At 36.6% G+C, this 22,299-nt stretch overlaps 1 pseudogene; it reads left to right on the top strand.

The window, feature by feature from the left end:
* The first annotated feature begins 1,869 nt into the window (after positions 1-1,869).
* LOC102988814 (RNA-binding protein EWS-like) lies at positions 1,870-14,362 on the top strand (annotated as a pseudogene).
* Positions 14,363-22,299: the final 7,937 nt, after the last annotated feature.

Here is a 22,299-nt window from a genome sequence, read left to right as displayed (position 1 = left end):
TGTTATCCCAGTGGTCTCTGAGACTGTCCTCAGTTCTTTTCATTCTTTTTTCTTTATTCTGCTCTGCAGTAGTTATTTCCCCTATTTTATCTTCCATGTCACTTATCCGTTCTTCTGGCTCAGTTATTCTGCTATTCATCCCTTCTAGAGAATTATTAATTTCATTTATTGTGTTGTTTAGTATTGTTTGTTTGCTCTTTAGTTCTTCTAAGTCCTTGTTAAACGTTTCTTGTATTTTCTCTATTCTATTTCCAAGATTTTGGATTATCTTTACTATCATTATTCTGAGTTCTTTTTCAGGTAGACTGCCTATTTTCTCTTTATTTGTTAGTTCTGGTGGGTTTTTACCTTGCTCCTTCATCTTCTGTGTGTTTTTCTGTCTTCTCATTTTGCTTAACTTACTGTGTTTGGGATCTCATTTTTGCAGGCTGCAGGTTCGTGGTTCCCCTTGTTTCTGGTGTCTGTCCCCAGTGGCTAAGGTTTGTTCAGTGTGTTGTTTAGGTTTCCTGGTGGTGGGGACTAGTGCCTGTGTTCTGGGGGATGAGGCTAGATCTTGTCTTTCTGGTGGGCAGGTCCACGTCTGGTTGTGTGTTTTGGTGTGTCTGTAGCCTTATTATGATTTTTAGGCAGACTCTTTGCTAATGGATGAGTTTGTGTTCCTGTCTTGCTAGTTTTGACTGGGGTGTCAAGCACTGTAGCTTGCTGTTCGTTGAGTGGAGCTGGGTCTTGGCGTTGAGATGGAGATCTCTGGGCAATTTTCACCATTTGATATTACATGGAGCTGGGAGGTCTCCTGTGGAGCAGTGTCCTGAAGTTGGCTCTCCCACCTCAGAGACACAGCACTGACTCCTGGATGCAGCACCAAGAGCCTTTCATCCACACAGCTCAGAATAAAAGGGAGAAAAAATAGTAAGAAAAAAAGAGGATAAAATAAAATAAAGTAAAATAAAATAAGATAAAGTTATTAAAATAAAAAATAATTATTAAGAAAAAATTTTAAAAATAAAAAATAAAAAATGGACAGACAGAACCCTAGGACAAATGGTAAAAGGCAAAATCACACACAGAATCATACACATACACACTCACAAAAAGAGAAAAAGGGGAGAAAAAACTCTATATCTCTGTTCCCAAAGTCCACCTCCTCAATTTGGCATGATTCGTTGTCTTTTCAGGTATTCTACAGATGCAGGGTACATCAAGTTGATTGTGGAGCTTTAATTCACTGCTCCTGAGGCTGCTGGTTGAGATCTCCTTTTCTCTTCTTTGTTCCCACAGCTCCTGGGGTTCAGCTTTGGTATTGGACCCGCCTCTGCATGTAGGTCACCTGACGGAGTCTGTTATTTGCTCAGACAGGACAGGGTTAAAGGAGAAGCTGATTCAGGGGCTCTGGCTCACTCAGGCCAGGGAGAGGGAGTGGTACTGATGCGGGGTGAACCTGTGGTGGCAGAGGCCAATCTTACTTTGCAACAGCCTGAGGCGCACCCTGCGATATCCTGGGGAAGTTGTCCCTGGATCACGGGACCCTAGCAGTGGCAGGCAGCACAGGCTACTGGGAGGGGTGGTGTGGATAGTGACCTGTGTTTACTCACAGGCTTCTTGTTGGAGGCAGCAGCAGCCTTAATGTCCCATGCCCATCTCTGGTGTCTGCGCTGATACCTGCGACTCACGCCCCTCTCTGGAGCTCCTTTAAGCAGAACTCTTAATCCCCTCTCCTTGCACACCAGAAAAAAAAGAGGGAAGAAAAAGTCTCTTGTCTCTTCAGCAGTTCCAGACATTTTTCTGGACTCCCTTCCGGCTAGCTATGGCACACTAGCTCCCTTTCGGCTGTGTTCATGCTGCCAACCCCAGTGCTCTCTCTGGGATCAGATGGAAGCCCGATCCTCAGCTCCCAGCCCCCACCCGTCCCAGTGGGTGAGTAGACAACCACTCGGGCTGGTGCGTTCTGGTTGGCACCATTCCTCTGTGCTGGAATCTCTCCGCTTTGCCCTCTGCAACCCTGTTGTTGTGCTCTCCTCTGCAGTTCCAAAGCTCCCCCCTCCTCCACCCACAGTCTCCGCCTGTAAAGGGGCTTACTAGTGTGTGGAAACCTTGCCTCCTTCACAGCTCCCTCCCACTGGTGTAGGTCCCATCCCTATTCTTTTGTCTCTGTTTTTTCTTTTTTCTTTTGCCTTACCCAGTACGTGGTGAGTTTCTTGCCTTTTGGGTGGTCTGAGGTCTTCTGCCATCATTCAGTAGGTGTTCTATAGGAGCAGTTCCACATATAGATGTATTTCTGATGTATTTGTGGAGAGGAAGGTGATCTCTGCATCTTACTCTTCTGCCATCTTTAAGCTCTCGTGTTTGTAAATGTTTTTTTTTCCCCTGTAATTGATTTCTAATCTCAGAGAGTTGTGGTTGGAAAAGATGCTTGATATTATTCTAACTTTCTTAAATTTACTGAGGCTTGATTTGTGACCCAAGATGTGATCTATTCTGGAGAATGTTCCATATGCACCTGAGGAGAAAGTGTATTCTGCTGCTTTTGGACTAAAAGCATTTCCTCTAAGATCAGGAGCAAGACAAGGATGTCCACTCTTGCCACCATTATTCAACATATTTTGGAAATCCTAGCCACAGCAATCAGAGAAGAAAAAGAAATAAAAGGAATCCAACTTGGAGAAGAAGTAGTAAAATTGTCACTGTTTGCAGATGGTACTCTACATAGAAAATCCTAAAGATGTCACCAGAAAAGTACTAGAGGTAACATAGACAATCCTAAAGATGCTACCAGAAAACCACTAGAGCTCATCAAAGAATTTGGTAAAGTTGCAGGATACAAAATTAATGCACAGAAATCTCTTGCATTCCTACACACTAACAATGAAATATCAGAAAGAGAATTTAAGGAGACAATCCCATTTACCATTGCAACAAAAGCAATAAAATACCTAGGAATAAACCTACCTAAGGAGGCAAAAGACTTATACTCAGTAAACTATAAGATACTAATGAAAGAAATAAAAATGGCACAAACAAATGATGAAGAGATATACCAGGTTCATGCATTGGAAGAATCAATATTGTCACAATGACTATATTACCCTAAATAATCTACAGATTCAATGCAATTCCTATCACATTACCAATGGCATTTTTCACAGAATTAGAGAAAATTTTACAATATTTATGGAAACACAAAAGACCCCAAATAGCCCATGCAATCTTGAGAAAGTAAAATGGAGTTGGAGGAATCAGGCTACCTGACTTTGGACTATACTACAAAGATACAGTCATCAAAATAGTATGGTACTGACACAAAAACAGAAATATAGATCAATGGAACGTGATAGAAAGTCCAGAGATAAACCCATGCACCTATGGTCACCTAATCTATGGCAAAGGAGACAAGAATATACAATGGAGAAACAACAGTCTCTTCAATAAGTGGTGCTGGGAAAACTGGACAGCTACATGTAAAAGAATAAAATTAGAATACTCCCTAACACCATTCACAAAAATAAACTGTAAATGGATTAAAGACCTAAATATACATACACAGAAATAAACTCAAAATGGATTAAAGACCTAAATGTAAGGCCAGACACTATTAAACTCTTAGAGGAAAAAATAGGCAGAACACTCTGACATAAATTACAGCAAGATCTTTTTTGATCCACCTCCTAGAGTAATGAAAATAAAAACAAAAATAAACAAATGAGACCTAATGAAACTTAAAAGCTTTGGCACAGCAAAGAAAACCATAAACAAAACCAAAAGACAACCCTCAGAATGGGAGAAAATATTTTCAAATGAAGCAACAAAAACGGGATTAATCTCCTAAATATACAAACAGCTCAAGTGGCTCAATATCAAAAAATCAAACAACCCAATAAAAAAATGGGCAGAAGATCTAAATAGATATTTCTCCAAAGAAGACATATAGATGGCCAAGAGGTACAGAAAAGATGCTCTACATCACTAATTATTAGGGAAATGCAAATCAAAACTAAATGATATATCACCTCACACCTCTCAGAATGACCATCATCAAGCAATCTACAAACAATAAATGCTAGAGAAGATGTGTAGAAAGGAAACCCTCTTGCACTGTTGGTCAGAATGTAAATTGGTACAGCCATTATGGAGAACAGTATGGAGTTTCCTTAAAAACTAAAAACGGAGCTACCATAAGATCCAGTAATCCCACTCCTAGGCATATATCCAGAGAAAATAATAATTTAAAAATATACATGCACGCTTATGCTCATTGAAGCACTATTTTCAATAGCCAGAATATGGAAGCAACCTAAATGTCCATCAACAGAAGAATGGATAAAGAAAAAGTGGTACATATATACAACTGAATATTACTCAGCCATAAAAAAGAATGCCATTTGCAGCAACATAGATGAACCTAGAGATTGTTATTCTGAATGAAGTAAGTCAGACAAAGAAAGACAAATATCATACAATATGCTTATATGTGGAATCTAAAAAAAGGCATACAAATGAACTTATCTACAAAACAGAAATAAAATAATCATAATAAATTATGGTTACCAGGGCATAAGAGGAGGAGAGGGATTAATGGGGAGATTGGGATTGACATATACACACTACTATATATAAAATAGATAACTAATAAGGACTTACTGTATAGCATATGGAACTCTACTCAGTACTCTGTAATGACCTATATGGGAAAAGAATCTAAAAAAGAGTGGATATATGTATATGTATAACTGATTCACTTTGCTGTACACTGGAAACTAACACAACATTGTAAATCAACTATACTCCACTAAAAGTTTTGGAAAAAAAATACATACATGTTCATAGCAGCATTCCTAACAATGGCCAAAAAGTTGAACCAATGCATTAACTAATTTACAGATAAACAACATGTAGTATATACATACAAATGACTATCATTTGGCCATAAAAGAAATAAAGTAGTGATATATGCCAAAAGATGGATAAACCTTTAAAACATTATACTAGGTGAAAGAAGCCAGTCACTAAAGACCACATATTCTATGTCATTTGTATGAAATGTCCAGAATAAGCAAATGTATAAAGAGAACATGTATTAGTAGTTGCCTGTGCCTGGAGGATTTGGGCAAGAAATGGGGAGAGAATGCTAATGGCTATCAGGTTTCTTTTTAAATATTTATTAAAATTTCCTATAATTGGTTAGGATGCTGCTTGCAGAACTCTGAACATACTAAAAAAACATTGAATTATATACTTGAAATGAGTTAATTTTATGTCATATAAATTATATCTCAATAAAGTTGTTTTTAAAAAATGACATTGGGCTTCCCTGTGGCACAGTGGTTGAGAGTCAGCCTGCCGATGCAGGGGACACAGGTTCGTGCCCCAGTCTGGGAAGATCCCACATGCCGCAGAGCAGCTGGGCCAGTGAGCCATGGCTGCTGAGCCTGTGCGTCTGGAGCCTGTGCTCTGCAACGGGAGAGGCCACAACAGTGAGAGGCCCGCGTACTGCAAAAAGAAAAAAAAAAAAAAAATGACATTGGCCCAGCAACCTTAAACAATTTCTCCTATTTTCCCAGTAAAATACACATGAAGACAGAGAAAAGTATGAAAACAATAAATGAAGGCCAAACAGTTGCCAAAAATTAAGGAGCAATATCTAGAAATTGAAATAGGAGAGGTACTATATTTTTAAAAATACACACTTGCTCAGCCAAGTATAAAATAACAGAAGTGGCTCACGACTGCCTTCCCTTCCATGAATAGGTAGACATACCCTTCATCTTTTTTCAATTATTTGAACAATTAGTTGAAAATGTAATTTTGGGTCAACTTTGAAATTGAGCAACTATCTTGCCCTATAGATACTTGTTTTCCTAATCTTTTTTAGTCTTTCATCAATATTTTTCTTTTTACTTTCATTAGGAGACAGAGACACTGACAAGCCAGGATGGATTTAGAGAGGAAGTTTTGGTGGAGAATTATAACTTGGGAGCTGTAAAAATCATCCTTAAGAGTAGGAGGTTAGAGTCTCATTATTCCTCATGAGTTGCATCTATTTAGGATAAAAGAAGTTCAGAAAATGAGACTAGAAAGTGTAAAATTTCAGATCTGCGTAATCACATGGATTAAATTTGGCTAGATATGAAAATTGGACTAGGAGTTTTGCAAATGAAACTGCCATCCTGCTGTGAATATGAAAAAATAATTCAGACAGCATCCACTTTGCCAAAGAGCGGAGTCAAAAGCTATGTTTTAGTCAAATGGACAAATTCAATTACTTATTAACAAAGAAAACTCTAGGGTCATCTCAGTTCTCACGGTTAAATGTTACACTCTTGTGAGATTAAAAAATAGGTATAAATACTAGAACAGTTGACTATCTCAGAGAACCTGTGTTCCGTTTAATAACATTTAAAGAAAATAATAACCAGTTTACAAGAAACAGAGAAATATAAGTTTAAACTTTGCTCCCCAGTGGTTTATCTCCTCCAATTCTCTTCTTTTTAAGTAACATTCAGCAGTATACTAATTTACAGACCACATTAGTTAATATAAGGGACAATAATGTCATATATTCTTAAATTATTGTTTTTATTCACTTTTGATTGGAAAAATCAGTAAAGTTATATATTTCTATAACTGGAAGTAATTTTAGTGTTTTTGTGGTTCAAGTACCCATTGACAGAAAATTAACTGTGTAAATTATACTTAGTAATGTCAAGTATACAAAAAATACTTGTATAAATGTCAAATAACAAAGGCTAAGAAAGATGGTTTGAATCCCAATACAGTATTTTTCTACATCTACTCTCTCTTAAATTAAGATTGGGTAAGATTGGTACTTGGCCCATAGTAGTGTTCAATAAATACATGCTGAATATTGAAAACATTTGAAATGGTCTAGGGGATATGGCTTATTTGAAGAATTATTTGGTAAATCTCTTTAAGTAAAAATTAGTGGTAACACTCTAATGCTTTTTCCTTATAAATTCAACAATATCATTTGAGTTTTCTTTCAGTGTGGTACACATTGTAGTACATGTTGTTTATTCTCTAGATGTTGAGTGTAAACAGAAAACAAAACAAAACAAAATCCATATGCATGCTACTTCACTCATGTGTTCGGGAATCATTTACTATTTACCATTTCTTTCTAACATAACTAGTTACACAAGCAGTAGTAGTACAGACAGCCATTCCTTAGGACTAATGCAGTCCTATAAGGGCACTGCCTTAGCGTAGTCAGGTGCAGATTCTTCTGTTGTTGTATAGAAAGCTTAGCCTGATGTCTGTATGCTTCTGGGCAATAATAGTGCTCATTTAAATGTGTGGCCAGTAGACTGCTCTAAAAACAGAGGAGGCTAAATCCAGCTCTAGGCTCAGAGCCCATTCTGAAAATCAGATAACCAGTGAATGTGTCCTGGCAATCCTTTCAATAACTTTAGCTGCTCCTTCAGGATAAAGATAATATTTTTCAAACATATATTTACTGGGCTTCAAGGCCATTTCCCACTACATTTCCAAGAAATATCAAGCTTTCACTTGAGCTAAAGAAAAGCCTATAATACTGTGGTTAAAACTTATGCAATATTTCTAATATTCTAGATATTGTTCTAAGCAATTTTTAGATATTAGCTCAGTTAATTGTCACAACAACACTGTGAGGTAGGTGCTATTATTAATGTTACTCTCATTTTAGGGATGAAAAAAAAGTGGAGCATAGAGAGGCATGACTTTTTGCATTTGAATCCAGGTCTTCTGGGTTGCAGCCTCCATGTGACAAACTACCATGTTTTCCTGTTGTAACCTTACCTGTCTACCAATCTTGCATGCAAAGTGATGGTGGAATTGCACTGAAGTGCTGATAGACGGCAAGCCAGATTGAAATTCAACAAGTATCCTTCTTCAACAGTTTGGCCTGGCACACCAAAAATAAATTGTGGGAGGATGTGCATTTTAGCCAGTTCTTTTTGACTTTTCCTAGTTGCAGAAACAAAAAGCAATATTGCTTTTTTTTTTTCCTGTAAGTTGAGAAAACAAGGGGAAAATCTATATCTCATATCTCATTTTGGCATGCTTTTTAATATTTTTCCACTGACTCCAAAATTAAAAGAACATAAAAATGTAAAAGTCATTTGTCAGTTGATTATAGTAATGTATCTTTTCCTTTATTTTTATTCTTCTCTTATTTGTCTTCAAAATCTAATTTTTTATGATGTTGACTCCCCCAACTCTCTGTCCTTCTCCAAAATGAAGATTTTCTAGCACTTTCAAGTGTCATTTGTATAGATATTTTCAATATTTTCGAAATAATATTTTGAATTATATTTTTTAAAAGTCTGGAACTCAATGAAAAAACTCTTTAGAGCTCACATTTGTAGTTTATATGTGAGAGAAATGTGTAAACATATTTAGTATACAAGTTTAATTTTGTAAATAATTCTGACCCATTATTTCAGGTGCCTGGAATAAATAATGCTGAAGTCCCAATATAAATAAGAAAACATAAAAATTGGAGTTAAATATGTTTAAAGCATCAGATTTATTTCCTATACCTGATATATCCTGATAATATATAACTAGAATATGTGATAAAGAAGTACATAGTTTGAATTTAAGTTGAATCTTAATCTCCTTTGTTTCTGATCTATCTTGTCTTACCAGGACATAATGGTAAACTTGATTCCAAGAAGTGGCAAAAGTATGAGAAATTTAAAAATTCATTATATTTTTTTTAGTATGCAACTGATTAACCAAATATCCTAGTAGCCACCATCAGACCAATACATAAGAACCAAAGATTTTAGTTACCGTTTAGGGAGACCCATCTCAAATAGCATTTCCAAACTCAGAATCTTAGAGTAGAGAAGCAACCCCAAAGTTCTATGAAACAATCTTCTTGGGCTTCCCTGGTGGCACAGTGGTTGAGAGTCCGCCTGCCGATGCAGGGGACACGGGTTCGTTCCCCGGTCTGGGAGGATCCCACATGCCGCGGAGCGGATGGGCCCGTGAGCCGTGGCCGCTGAGCCTGTGCATCCTGGAGCCTGTGCTCCGCAACGGGAGAGGCCACATCAGTGAGAGGCCCGTGTACCGCAAAAAACAAAAACAAACAAAAAAAACCAATCTTCTTACCTCAAAGACTAGGCAAGAGATGTATTCTCTATAGTGTTGAAGAGTTCATCTTAAGCATACCTGATCCTGCAGAGATAATTGGAGTATTCTAGAAACCTGTCGGTTTAGGTTGAGGGAATCCCATAGCTCTACAGACTCCTTTAGCATTTCCAGGGACTCTTTTCCTCCTATGATTTATGAGAACAATATCCTTTTGAAAAGCAGAAGTCCTGGCTGTATACTCTGGAAGGCAATGTCATTTCAGATTTCAATGCTATTGTCTGGAAAATGCATGGAAGCAACTGAAACTCTTTTCCTAAATAGTTTGGTTATATGCTGCATGTAGTTATAGATAATTATTTGCCTCTGACCAGAAAGTAGTAAATAGAATCTAATAAAGAAGTGTGGTCAAAATTTCCAATATTATATAGAAAGGGATAAGGTTTGATATAAGTAAGGTACCAGGTGATTTCCATTACAGGAAGCAAAAATTAAAAAACAAAATAATTTTTTTTAAGTCAAGGTGATCTTTATTAGCTATGCTACTTAACACTTCTGGTTCTTAGCCCCTTCATTTGTTAAATGGGGATAATAATACTTATCATATGGGCTATGTGGGAACAGGAAAAAAAAAAATCTGTACATCTGTCAAATAGTAGAGTCCAATAAAGATAATTTCCAATATTGTTATATCATTTGGTTATTATATCTACTGCTCTGTGAAGTTAGTACAACATATTTTTCAAATGTAATATTTAAGCATAACATACATAATTTTCACACACTAAACAATTTACCCAGTGCGCAGGATAAGAAACAGAACAGTTCTATCAGCCAGGAAATGTCCCCCACCCATGTCCTCTTCTAATCATAAATTACATCCTCCACAAGGGTCCCCTCATAATGATTTCTAATGTAGTGATGAGTTTTCCCTGTTTTTGAACTTGGTAACTACTTTCTAAATCCTTAAATCTGTCAGTATGTTACATGACCAATAGGACTTTACAGATGTGGCTAAGTTAAGAACTTTAAGATGGATGGAGTTAGTGACCTAGGTTATTCAGATGGGCCTGGGCCCAATTGATCACATGGGTCTTTAAAAGCACCCACTGGCTACAGTGGGTGAAGGAAAGAGAGAAGGAGAGAGAGACAGACAGAGAGAAAGAAAATCAGAGAGATAGAGAAAAGGAGAGACAGAGACAAAGAGAGACAGACATACAGGCAAAGAGAGAGGCAGAGAGATGACAGAAAGGCACAAAGAGAGAGAGACAGGATGAGAGAGAGAGAGAGACAGATAGATAATGAAGGAAGAAGGGTGAGAGAATCCAACATTCCTGGCATTAATAATGGAAGTCTTGGCCTTGACCCGAGGAATGCAGGACTCTTCTAGAAGCTGGGAACAGCTTCAGAAGGGACTCTAACCTAGAATGTGCTGAAAGGAACATAAGACACCTCTATTTTAGCCCACTGAGACCTGATGAGGATTTTGATTTAAAGAACTGTAAGATAACAAATTCGTGTTGTTTTACGCCACTAAGTTTAAGGTAGTTTGTTAGAGCAGCAATAGGATACAATACAGGGTACAATACAGGTATATTCCTAGGACTGGAATTGCTGAGTCATACGGTAAACTTACACTTGATTGGAAACTGTCGAACAGCTTCCTAGGTGGCTTTATCAGTTTATACTTTTACTAAGAGTACATGAGAATTCTATTTCCTCCACATCTTCCTCAACATTTGGAATTTTCTTTTGTCATTTCCACGCTCCTAGTAAAATTATATTTACTGTGATTCTATTTTGCATTTCCCCAATAATAAATGAAGTCAAATACTTTTCATGTTTATGGGGTAAGTGGACATCCTATCTTGTGATGTGACTAGCAAGTCTCTCACCTATTTTTAAATGTCTTTTCCTTGCCTAATTCTGAGAGATTTTTAAAAATATTTAAGATATGAGTCATTTTTCAGACATAGTATCACCAATATCTTCACATATTCTTCTAGTCTGTCCATCCATCTTCCACTGTCTTACTGGTTGATGAAGACAAAACAAAAGATTTATATGTTCTTATATGTTCTTATCCTCTTTATGTTTAAGGAAGCTTTTCCTATTCCAAGATCATAAAGATTTTCTCCTACAATTTTTTTGTAAATCCTTTATTTTTTGCCTTTTATATTTATATATGCAATCTGTCCTTAAGACAAGAGTTTTAAATCTCCTGTAAAAAATGAGAAAGGTCAAGTGAGGTATGGAGATTTAAACATCAAATAGGAAATGAAAGAAGAGATTAAATTTTGGTTTTCTGCAGTGCTTATCTACAAACATTGCTTTATCTACTGACCTCGTGAAGTCTTTCCTGATACTTCAAAGTCAAATTGATCTTTCCCTTTCATAGCCCCAGCATTTCTCAATACCACTCATGAAATGCACTTTTAACAATTGTAGTTATTGTATGCATCTGTACTTTTTGCTTTCCCTTCTGGATTGTTAGCCCCTGTGATCAATGGCTGCTTCATTATTCATCTTTCTGGGTCTCACAGAGTTAGTCCTGCATAAAACTGGTGGTGCTCATTACATGGTTGTTAAAAGAAAGGAAGAATAACCATTAATTTCTCTGTTTTACACCTATAGTTTGCATGGCAACAATACTTGCTATATGACTCAAAAAACTATACGACATGAAAAAACTTATTACAAATAACAGTCTTCTGGCATAAAAAAATGATTTGAGAAAACAAAAAAATGGTTTCTTCATGGAAATACATTTTATTTTAAATATAGCAGTGTGTACATGTTAGTCCCGAACTCCCAGTCTATCTCTTCTCCCCGCCCTTCCCCCTGGTAATCACAAGTTCGCTCTCTAAAACTATTGACCATAACAGAACATGCATTTCAGAGATCTTATAAAAAAGACAAGCAAGGAAAAGGAATCCCAAAAACCAATAGAGCTATATACAGTTGGCTTCTTGAAGCTCTAAGCTGATCAGATCAAATAAGAGTGGTGCAAGTATCTAGCCCACTCTGTCTCACATAGGTAAAATTGTTCAAGATGGTATGTCTCTCAGACTATCACTTGGGTCCCAGATCTTGTCATACATGACAAGACAGTATATCGATCATGAGGATAGTAACTACTTAAATGCCAAAACAATACTTTATGTACCCCTAATTTTTGACTATTGAATACGTGATCAGTAATACATAATTATATTCCAGTTAGTGGTAGCTAAGAAAGCTCGCACCCTAACCTAACGTAACCAAAATTTAGAATTCACCTCATGTAAACACAGCTTTGCTCTGCTTTTTGACTTCATACTTCCAGATACTCTTACTTCTAGCCAGTGGTCAAGCAGATCTGTGTCCTTGGAATCTTGGGTAGGAACTTATGGATAATTAAAAAATTCATTCCCATTTTCTAAGAATAAAATTCTATCTCATGTTCTTCTTTAGCTGCATCAGGAGGAATCTTTTAGTACTCAAAAAAGGTTGTTTTGGTAAGATAAAGTGTGATTGTAATACATTTGATTAAATCAAAAGAGAATATGTACAATATCTTAGGAGAAAATAATAGAAGTGGTTGCAACCACAAAGAGCTACACTATTGTTTCTTAAATGCAAGATCAAGTTTGATTTTTATCTAATGAACCTGCACTTTCTGCCAGTATGAGTCATTTCAGCAGCACACCTGAATGAACAATGTATGACCACATCAGTTTCTGATAGATTAGTAGGCAATGGAAGTACTCAGGCTTGATTAAGCTGGGTGATTTGCAAATTCATGTTCTTGATATCTTAAACTCTGTTTCTTATAGGAAAATCACTCTACTTAAGAAAAGAATGAGATAGTATTTTAATTAAGTGCTCAAAATAGCTAATTTACAGCTAAAGCTTAATATATTTCATGGAGATTTTTTGTTTATATATTTACTTCTCAGTAATACCCCCAAAGCAAGGTGTTTCAAAGGGGTTACTTAGTGCAGGTAAAGCACAGTAATTCATATCTTAAAAAGTAAAAGCATAATACTGTTCAAGATCTATTTTAGCCTAAAGACATGGTGAACCTTTAGATATTTATCCTAGTCTGGACAACAATTTTGATTTTTCACTGTGATTTTTGTTGAGATTTTTCAGTTGTTGTAACCACAGAACACTGATAATTCTTTGAAACCTAAATCCAGGAGAGAACCAGAGCATGAGTTGCCCTGATAACCAAGGCAGTGGAAGAGGGGGATTTGATCCTGGAGGCATGAGCACAGGTGGGTGGGGAGGAGGACATGGCGGAATGGGCACTGAAGAGCAATGTGGCTTCAATAAGCCTGATGGGCCCATAGATGAAGGACCAGATCTTGATTTAGGCCCACCTGCAGATTCAGATGAAGACTCTGACAACAGTGCAATTAATGTGCAGGAATTAAATGACAGTGTGACTCTAGATGATCTGGCAGACTTCTTTAAGCAGTGTGGAGTTGTTAAGGTGAACAAGAGGACTGGACAACCCATGATGCATAAATACTTGGGCAATGAAACAGAAAAGCCCAAAGGTGATGTTGCAGTGTCCTGTGAAGACTCACCAACTGCCAATACTGCTGTTGAGTGGTTTGATGGGAAGGATTTTCAAGGGAGCAAACTTAAAATTTCTCTGTCTTGGAAGAAGCCTCCAATGAACAGCATGCAGGGAGGAATGCCACCCAGTGAGGGCAGAGGGATGGCTACACTTCTCCAAGGAGGTCCAAGGGACCCGGGAGGTCCTGGAGGACACATGGGTTACATGGGAGGCCGAGGAGGAGACAGAGGAGGCTTCCCACCAAGAGGTCCCCGCAGTTCCCAAGGGAACCTGTCTGGAGGAGGAAACATCCAGCACCAAGCTGGAGACTGGCAGTGCCCCAATCAGGGGTGTGCAAAGCAGAACTTCACCTGGAGAACAGAGTGCAACCAGTGTAAGGCCCCAAAACCTGAAGGCTTTCTCCCACCACCTTTCCCTCCCCTTGGCAGTGACCATGGCAGAGGTGGCCCTGGCAGCATGCTGAGAGGATGAGGTGGTCTCATGGACCGTAGTGGTTCTAGTGGAAAGTTCAGAGGTGGCTGTGGTGGAGACAGAGGTGGCTTCTGTGATGGCCAGGGCATGGACAAAGTGTAGCTTTTGTGGAGGAAGACAAGGTGGCCTGGACCTTTGATGGAACAGATGGGAGGAATAAGAGGCAGGAGTGAAGGACATGGGAAAATGGATAAAGGTGAGCACTGTCAGGAATGCAGAGACTGACCCTACTAGATGCAGAGATCCCACGGAGCTGCAGTGACTACCAGATTTATTTACTTTTTATATTTAATTTATTTATTTCTTTATTGGAGTATAGTTGCTTTACAATGTTGTATTAGTTTCTGTTTTACAACAAAGTGAATCAGCTATACATATATATATATACACATATATATGTATATATATATATACATATATATACATATATATGTGTATATATATGTATATATATATATATATATATACATATATATACATATATCCCCTACCTCTTGGATGTCCCTAACACCCCACTAATGTTGGCCACAACATTATGATTATTCCTTGTCTGTACTTTAGTATTTTCACCATTTGTGAAGAAACAAACAAGTTAAATGGTAGTGTGCCAAGTTTTTTTTTTCCTTCTTTGAAAGATGGTTGTTTAAGACCAAACAATGGGAACCACTTACTAACATACTCAGTATCATTGTAGAGAACCAAGAAGGCCTCTAACTGTAACAATGTTCATGGTTGTGATTTTTTAAAATAAAATTTCAAATGTTTATAAACAAACAGAAACAAAACAAAACAAGAAATTTGTAGTTGTGCTCAATCATAGTTTCATAGAGGCCTGGAGCTCAAGCCCAGAAACTCTGATACAATCTTGGGTAAAGCCTGGGTACCATTGTTTTTAAAAAGACACCCAGGTGATTCTAATGTGCAGTAGGCTTGAAAACCATTACTGACTAAGAGCAGTGCTTCTCAGATTGTCAAGCACATGCAAGTCATCTAGATCTCACCTTAAAATGCAAATTTGAACTTAGGCTGTCTAGAGGAGGGCCTGACACTTTTTATTTACAACAAAATTTCAAGTAATAATGCTGCTGAGGGTAGCCAATCATTCTGGTTTATCTAGCACATGGGGCTTTAAATATAAAACTAAGACTATCCTGATAAACTGGGATAGTTTTTATGCTTAGTTGTATTGGATTGGCCAAAAAATTTCTTTTGGGTTTTTCTGTAAGATGGTTCTAGTAGCACTTAGTTGTCTTTAACTTCATTCGAAATAATTTTGTTAGAATTTATGTGACAACCGTCGTATCAGCGAGCATTTAAAAAAAGGCTTATCAAGATTGGTGAATTTTTGTGTAGCCATTTTAATACTGAAGATGGAAGAAAAAGCAACATTTTTGGCATATTATGCTTTATTATTTCAAGAAAGGTAAAAACGCAACCAAAACGCAAAAATAGATTTGTGCAGTGTATGGAGAAGGTGCTGTGACTGATCAAACATTTCAAAAGAAGTTTGTAAAGTTTCCTGCTGAAGATTTCTCACTGACAATGCTCCTCCATCAGGTAGACCAGTTGAAGTTGATAGCGATCAAATCGAGATATTAATTGAGAACAGTCAGTGTTATACCACGTGGGAGATAGCCCACATACTCAGAAGATACAAATCAAGCGTTGAAAATCATTTGCTCTACCTTGGTTATGTTCCTCACTTTGATGTTTGGGTTCCACATAAGCTAAGCGAAAAAAGCCTTCTTGACCCTGTTTCCACATGTGATTCTCTATTTAAACGTAATGAAAACGTTCAATTTTTAAAGCAAATTGTGACAGGCAGTAAAAAGTGGATACTGTACAATAATGTGGGATGGAAGAGATTGTGGGGCAAGCAAAACGAACCACCAACAACCACACCAAAGGCCGGCCTTTATCCAAAGAAGGTTTTGTTGTGTATATGGTGGGATTGGAAGGGCGTCCTCTATTATGAGCTCCTTCTGGAAAACTAAACGATTAATTCCAACAAATACTGCTCCCAATTAGACCAACTGAAAGCAGCACTCGACAAAAAGCATCCGGAATTAGTCAATAGAAAACGCATCCTCCACCAGGATAACACAAGACCGAACTTTTTTTTTTTTTTTTTGCAGTGTTTGGGCCTCTCACCGCCGTGGCCTCTCCCGCCGCGGAGCACAGGCTCCGGACACGCAGGCTCAGCGGCCATGGCCCACGGGCCTAGCCGCTCTGCGGCACGTGGGATCCTCCTGGACCGAGGCACGAACCCGTATCCCCTGCATCGGCAGGTGGACCCCCAACCACTGCGCCACCAGGGAAGCTCCCCCGAATGATTCTTTGATGACCAGACAAAAACTGTTACAGCTTAGCTGGGAAGTTCTGATTCATCTGCTGTATTCACCAGACATTGCACCCTTGGATTTCCATTTATTCAGGTCTTTACAAAATTCTCTTAATGGAAAAAATTTCAATTCCCTGGAAAACTGTAAAAGACACCTGGAACAGTTCTTTGCTCAAAAAGATAAAAAGTTTTGGGAAGGTGGAATTATGAAGTTGCCTGAAAAATGGCAGAGGATAGTGGAACAAAAGAGTGAATACATTGTTCAATAAAGTTCTTGGTGAAAACGAAAAATGTATTTTACTTTTAGTTAAAAACCGAAGGCACTTTTTGGTCAACCCAATAGGTCCAATAACTACTTTGTATAAAGTAAGACCCTAAAGCAAAGTTTTTCAAACTATAGTGTGCTTCAGAATCACCTGAAAGTCTTATTAAAACTCAGATTGCTGCTACCTACACCCAAAACTGTTCCTTCTGTAGGTCTTGGGGGTAGGTTCTGAGATTTTACATTTAATAAAAGTACATAGATGATGCCAATACTTCTAGTCTTAGGACCACATGAAACAGTCATAATTTCAATTTGCCTGCAAATTAAAATTTCCTGGAGAGTTTTAAAACTACTGATGCCCAGACCTTGTCCCCAGAGAGTGTTTTGGGGACCAGCCTTGGATTTTAAAAAAACACCCTAAGTGATTTTAATGTTCAGTCAAGACTGAGATTCATGGTGAATACATATATAACGATTATCTGCAATTCAGATATAAATTCATTTTTGTGTATTTGCTGTTAATGTTTATTCATGTTATGCTCTGTTCTATGAACACAATATCATGAATGATTGAGCAAAGACAAAAGTCTGAATACATATCAGGTTGTTTATTTTCCAGGATGTTCTTATTTAAGGAAAAAAATATTATGTGAATAAGATTCATAACTTTCCCTCTTGGGAGTAGGTTGTACCCCTGTCATACTTTTAGTCACAAATCTTTGAAGGCAAGTAGGACCAGGACTGCCGTCTTGGAACAAAGCCTACCCTATCTCTTTGGTTCACTTTTCCTTGCTTCTCCCCTTTTCTTATCTCCCCTTTTCTTCTTTACCTCTCTCTCCTCTCCTTCTTTCTCTTTTGTAAACTGGGCTTGTCCCAGCTACAACCACCACCACCTCTACATCAAAACAGCAGGCATTTAAAACCCATTTCCCTAATCTGGTTTCTTGTTCCCTGAAAGTCTATTAACATCGTTTAACTGTGTCTTGTGATATTTACTGTCATATTGCTCAGTAATAACTCATACTGCTATTTGAGAATTGGCACAATGTATTGAATTTTTATATGGATGATAAGAATTTAATTTTTTACATGCTACCCACAAAGAAATCATTACCTTCCCTAGCATCCTTTCAGTTTATTTATGTAAAAGTTTTTTGATTAAATCAATATTTAATATATGTTATGAGTATATAATTATTCACAGTTGAATCACAATTCATATGTAATCATATTTCTGTAAAATTTTTTCTCTGGTGTTCATAATTGTGTCTTTTTGGTTTTTTGCTTGCTTATTTTTCTACATAGCCATAACTATCTCATCTCCAAACACTCCTACATAAGTGTAAATATCCCCTCATCATATTGGTACAGAGCAGCTATCTTAAAATTTCACTTTTCTTGTTTTCTTCACTTGCTTTTCATGAATGCTTCCTTTAATGATCCTTTGTCCTTTGTTCCAATCTCAACTGGAGTCCTGTCAGCCTGCAGCTCTTGTTTTGTTGAAGCATATACTTGAGTAGATTTCTGGGAAAATGTGTGAGAGGTAAATTTCTTTTGGATGTTGCTTGTGTGAAAAAGTTTAGGTTTACTTGATTATAGGGAATAAGATTCTAGGTTGAAAATAACTTTCATATTTTTGAAGGAAAATTCTAAATTTTACTAAATTCTCACCATCAGCATTGTTTTTGAAAAATGTACTGCTGTGCTGTGTCTTAAGCTTTGTGTAAGATTTTTTTTTTTGATGCTTTAAAAAATACTTTTAATCTAGTATTTTGAAATTTCCTCATGAGGTACTTTGGTGTTACTCATTTTACCTATAATATGCTAGGATTCTGTGGAGGCTTTCAATCAGGAAACTTAAGCCCCTCATTTGTGAGAAGTTTTCTTATCTTTACTTCTTTTTGTTTATTTATTTATTTTTACTGAACTGTTGGACCATGTGGTCTGAGTCTACTGAGTCTATTTCTTATATTTTTACTCACTTTTTTTCAATTACTTTTATTTTATTTTCATGGAGAGTAACTCAAATTTATGTTCTATTCCTTATGGTAAAATACCTATTTCTGCTATCATATTTTCAAGAGATTATTTTTCAAATTCTTTGAATAGTCCTTCTTATAAGCTCCTGTCCTTCTCTATAAATACAATATGTTTTCATATTTCTTTTAATAAATTAATTATAGTTTCTTGGCATTTTTCTCATAGTCTCTATGACATCATAGTTTATAGTTTCTAACTCCCTATTATTTTTAATTTTGTCTCTTTCACGTTTAAGGTCTTTCTGTCCAAATGTCTGATTATTCTCTTACTTGGAAGTGGGGCATCAAAAAGTTTATTGGAAGACTTTTGTGAGTGGTGAAGGGAGATGGATAAACATGTTGACTCTTGGGATTCCTTGTAGGGTAATTAGACATAGGTATTTTGTTGGAAGACTTCCAAATCGGGGTTAGTGTGTATTACGTATTAAGCTAATACATTTTCTCCAGAGAGGAATCATCTAGTCTCTTGGTCTAGGGGGAACTTTTAGCTGCCGTCTTTATGTGAATCACACAGGCCAAACGAATATAAGTTTCCCAGTTCATTGAACAAATATTTTTACTTCATCTCGTTTCTCAGGTATATTACTACTACTCTCAGTTGTGCCTAGTATCTCTGAGTACAGAGCCCCTCTAATTCAACCTCTCCAAAGTTTAAACTCCAATCTTCTGTGGGGTTTGAGGAAAGTCTGAGGACTGAAAAATATTTATACAACAAACAAATAAGTAAAGAAAAAAAAAAAAGAAACTTCAACCAGTCCTCATTTATCTTGCCTAAATCCATACCTTTCTCTACAGAGATATTCACTGGCTCTCATTTCTAAGCTTTTCTAAAACTGTGAAGCATGAATCAGTTAGCTTCTTCTTGGCTTCTTCTCAGTCAGGCTAAAGTTTCACTTTCCTTTGTCTGTCAACTTGGGTGTCACATCCTATTTAATTTCCACCTTCCAAAATTGAATGTATAGACATCTTTTGCTCTGCTCTATTTCACATTCTCTTTATTCCTTTGATTTTGTGTTATTTTAAAAGTATTATCATGTTAGTGTACTTTTTGGAAAGGAGTTGAGGTACAATATGTTTCAATTTGCCACATTTAATAAGATAACCTGCACCTCTCTAATTTTCCCTTGCACAGGGTTGTGGTAAGACAGGACTTACCATCTTTTCCTGCTTGGAAAAAGTTGCCACATTGACCATCCTCCCTTAGTAAGAAAAGGTGAGACAAGAATGAGGTTTACCTAACCTGAGCAAAAGATGTCCTTCCTGGTACACACATTTCTAATTTAGCATGCTTCCATATTAAAGTTCCAACTAGTAATCAAATCTTTGTCCTCTGGGTTATATAATTTCCCTGGAATATGAGAAATAGGTAAAATAATTGTTAACAGCATTGGGCATTCCTCAGTTCCCTGTCCAAATATTATATCTACTCTCTCTCTTTATATATACATCATATATATAAATATACATATATATCTATCTATATGTATATATATCAACATGTGTAAATGTGTATATATTGTATCTATGTATATTTTACACACAAATAAAATTTTAAAAATATATCTTTCAAGAAGAATATACTACCAAGTATCAATAGTGCATGACTAGATTATAGGAATTTGGATAAATTCTTTGTTTATATTTTTCAAATCATCTGCCAAAAAATATGTATCACATATTTAATAAGGAAAAAAGTTATAAATAATTTATAACCCAGAATTTCCAACTTTAGTGATTATAATAATTAGTTATTTCCTGAGAAATTAACAAAAATTAAGAGAAGATGACCATGAGTGAAGTGGGAACTGAGAATAAAGTTCCCACCAGGCTTTAAGATCAATTACTAACTTCCAAACTGGTGCCTGGGAAAACCTGGTTTAAATCATCCTGCTGATAAACTTGGAGTTTCCCTGAACTTTTATTTTCTTCCAGAAAACTTGAGGAGATCCTAGGGACAGAAAACTTTGTGGCAATGTTGATGTCCAATATGGATGGCCTCTTGCTCTGATCTCATGCAACCACTCGACCTTAACTTTCCTTTGTGTTTTAACACAAAAGAAACATCTTCTTCTGAGGATCTTGTGTAGATTTTTCCCAATGTGTCTCATTAACCTGGGCAAGAAAATGTAGACTAGAGGGGATTGTCATGTGCATTGTTCATTATACTTGCTCTGTCAAATTTTTTTTTTTAATATTCCACTGAGCTCAGAAATGAGTTTAATGGTTTTCTGTAGCACAGTAATTTCCAGAATGCGTGTGTGAGATCACTGAGCTGTTGTGTTTCTCATCAGAGTAAAAGGAATTTTATTAATCTTTTCATTGTCTCTCCTTGCAAACAGCAGAACGACTGATTGTTTGGCATATGGTCAAGTACCACATGGTGCCGAACAGATGGATACTGTTCAGGCAGAAGCTGAGTCAGGCAAAGATGTCCTCCCCAATTTTGTGTTTTTGAAGAGAAACAAAGAGATGGGGCTACTTCTTCTTCCTCTTTTCATATTTGGATTCTGAATAGGAAGGGGGAAATCATCCTGAATTAATTGTTGTCTCTTCTATTTATCTGGATTCTATTGAATGAGAACACATTTGCAATTAATCTAACCCTCTAAATAAATCAGTTAATGCTGAAAAATTACAAAATATATTTAAACACTTTATTATTTTATTTCAGAAATAGAAAATTATTAATATCATTGTAACTCTAGGTCTCTTCCCATTAATTTACTGCCTACAACCCTGGTCCATTCATTTATTTAAGAAAATAATTATAACATACTCACTATTCCAGGCACTTCTCTAAGGACTGGGAATACTGTGAGAAATAAAATGTATAATCTCAGATCCTCATGTCACTTACATTCTAGGGTAGATAAATAAAACTAGTAATAATAAAAATAAAGGAAAATAATGTCAGATAGTGAGTGCTGTGGAGAATAATAACACAGGTTAAGAGGAAAAAGACTACCAATGGAGCAGGAGGTTTATTGTTTATATAAGAAAATCAAGGGAGATATCTCCAATGAAGTTCGTTTGTAAATGATTAAGTACGACCTGTGTATAGATAAAGAAAAAGAATGTAAAAGTTCTGAGGTAGAATCACACAAGTCTACATAGCATGGTTGAGAAATAGCAAATGGCCAGTGCAGCTGAAGTAAGGTGAGAAAACAGGAAGTACTGAGAAAGCAGAAAGGAAACTGGGTGTTAGATCATGTAAGGATTTTTAGACATTTTAAGATCTTAATTTCTACTCTAAGTGAGACAGAAAACAGGGTATTTTAAGCAGGGAAAGGACATGGTGATGTACATTTCAAAGGAGTCACTCTAGCTGCTTGTTTGGGTTCTTTAGGGACACAATAGCTGACTCAGAACTTTTGAAAGAATATACTACTAATCAAGATGAGATATGATAGTGGCTTAGCCCAAGATGATTGCACAGAATCATGATAAGCAGTTACATTCTGCATATTTGTTGGAAAAATGCTAACAAGATTTGGTTATACATTGATTATGGGTGGAAGAAAAAAAA

The sequence above is a fragment of the Physeter macrocephalus genome, chromosome 16 (assembly GCF_002837175.3).
Source record: "Physeter macrocephalus isolate SW-GA chromosome 16, ASM283717v5, whole genome shotgun sequence".
NCBI classification, from domain to species: Eukaryota; Metazoa; Chordata; class Mammalia; order Artiodactyla; family Physeteridae; genus Physeter; species Physeter macrocephalus.
The sequence above is the reverse complement of the archived record's forward strand: the minus strand, read 5'-3'. Positions and strand labels throughout refer to the sequence as shown.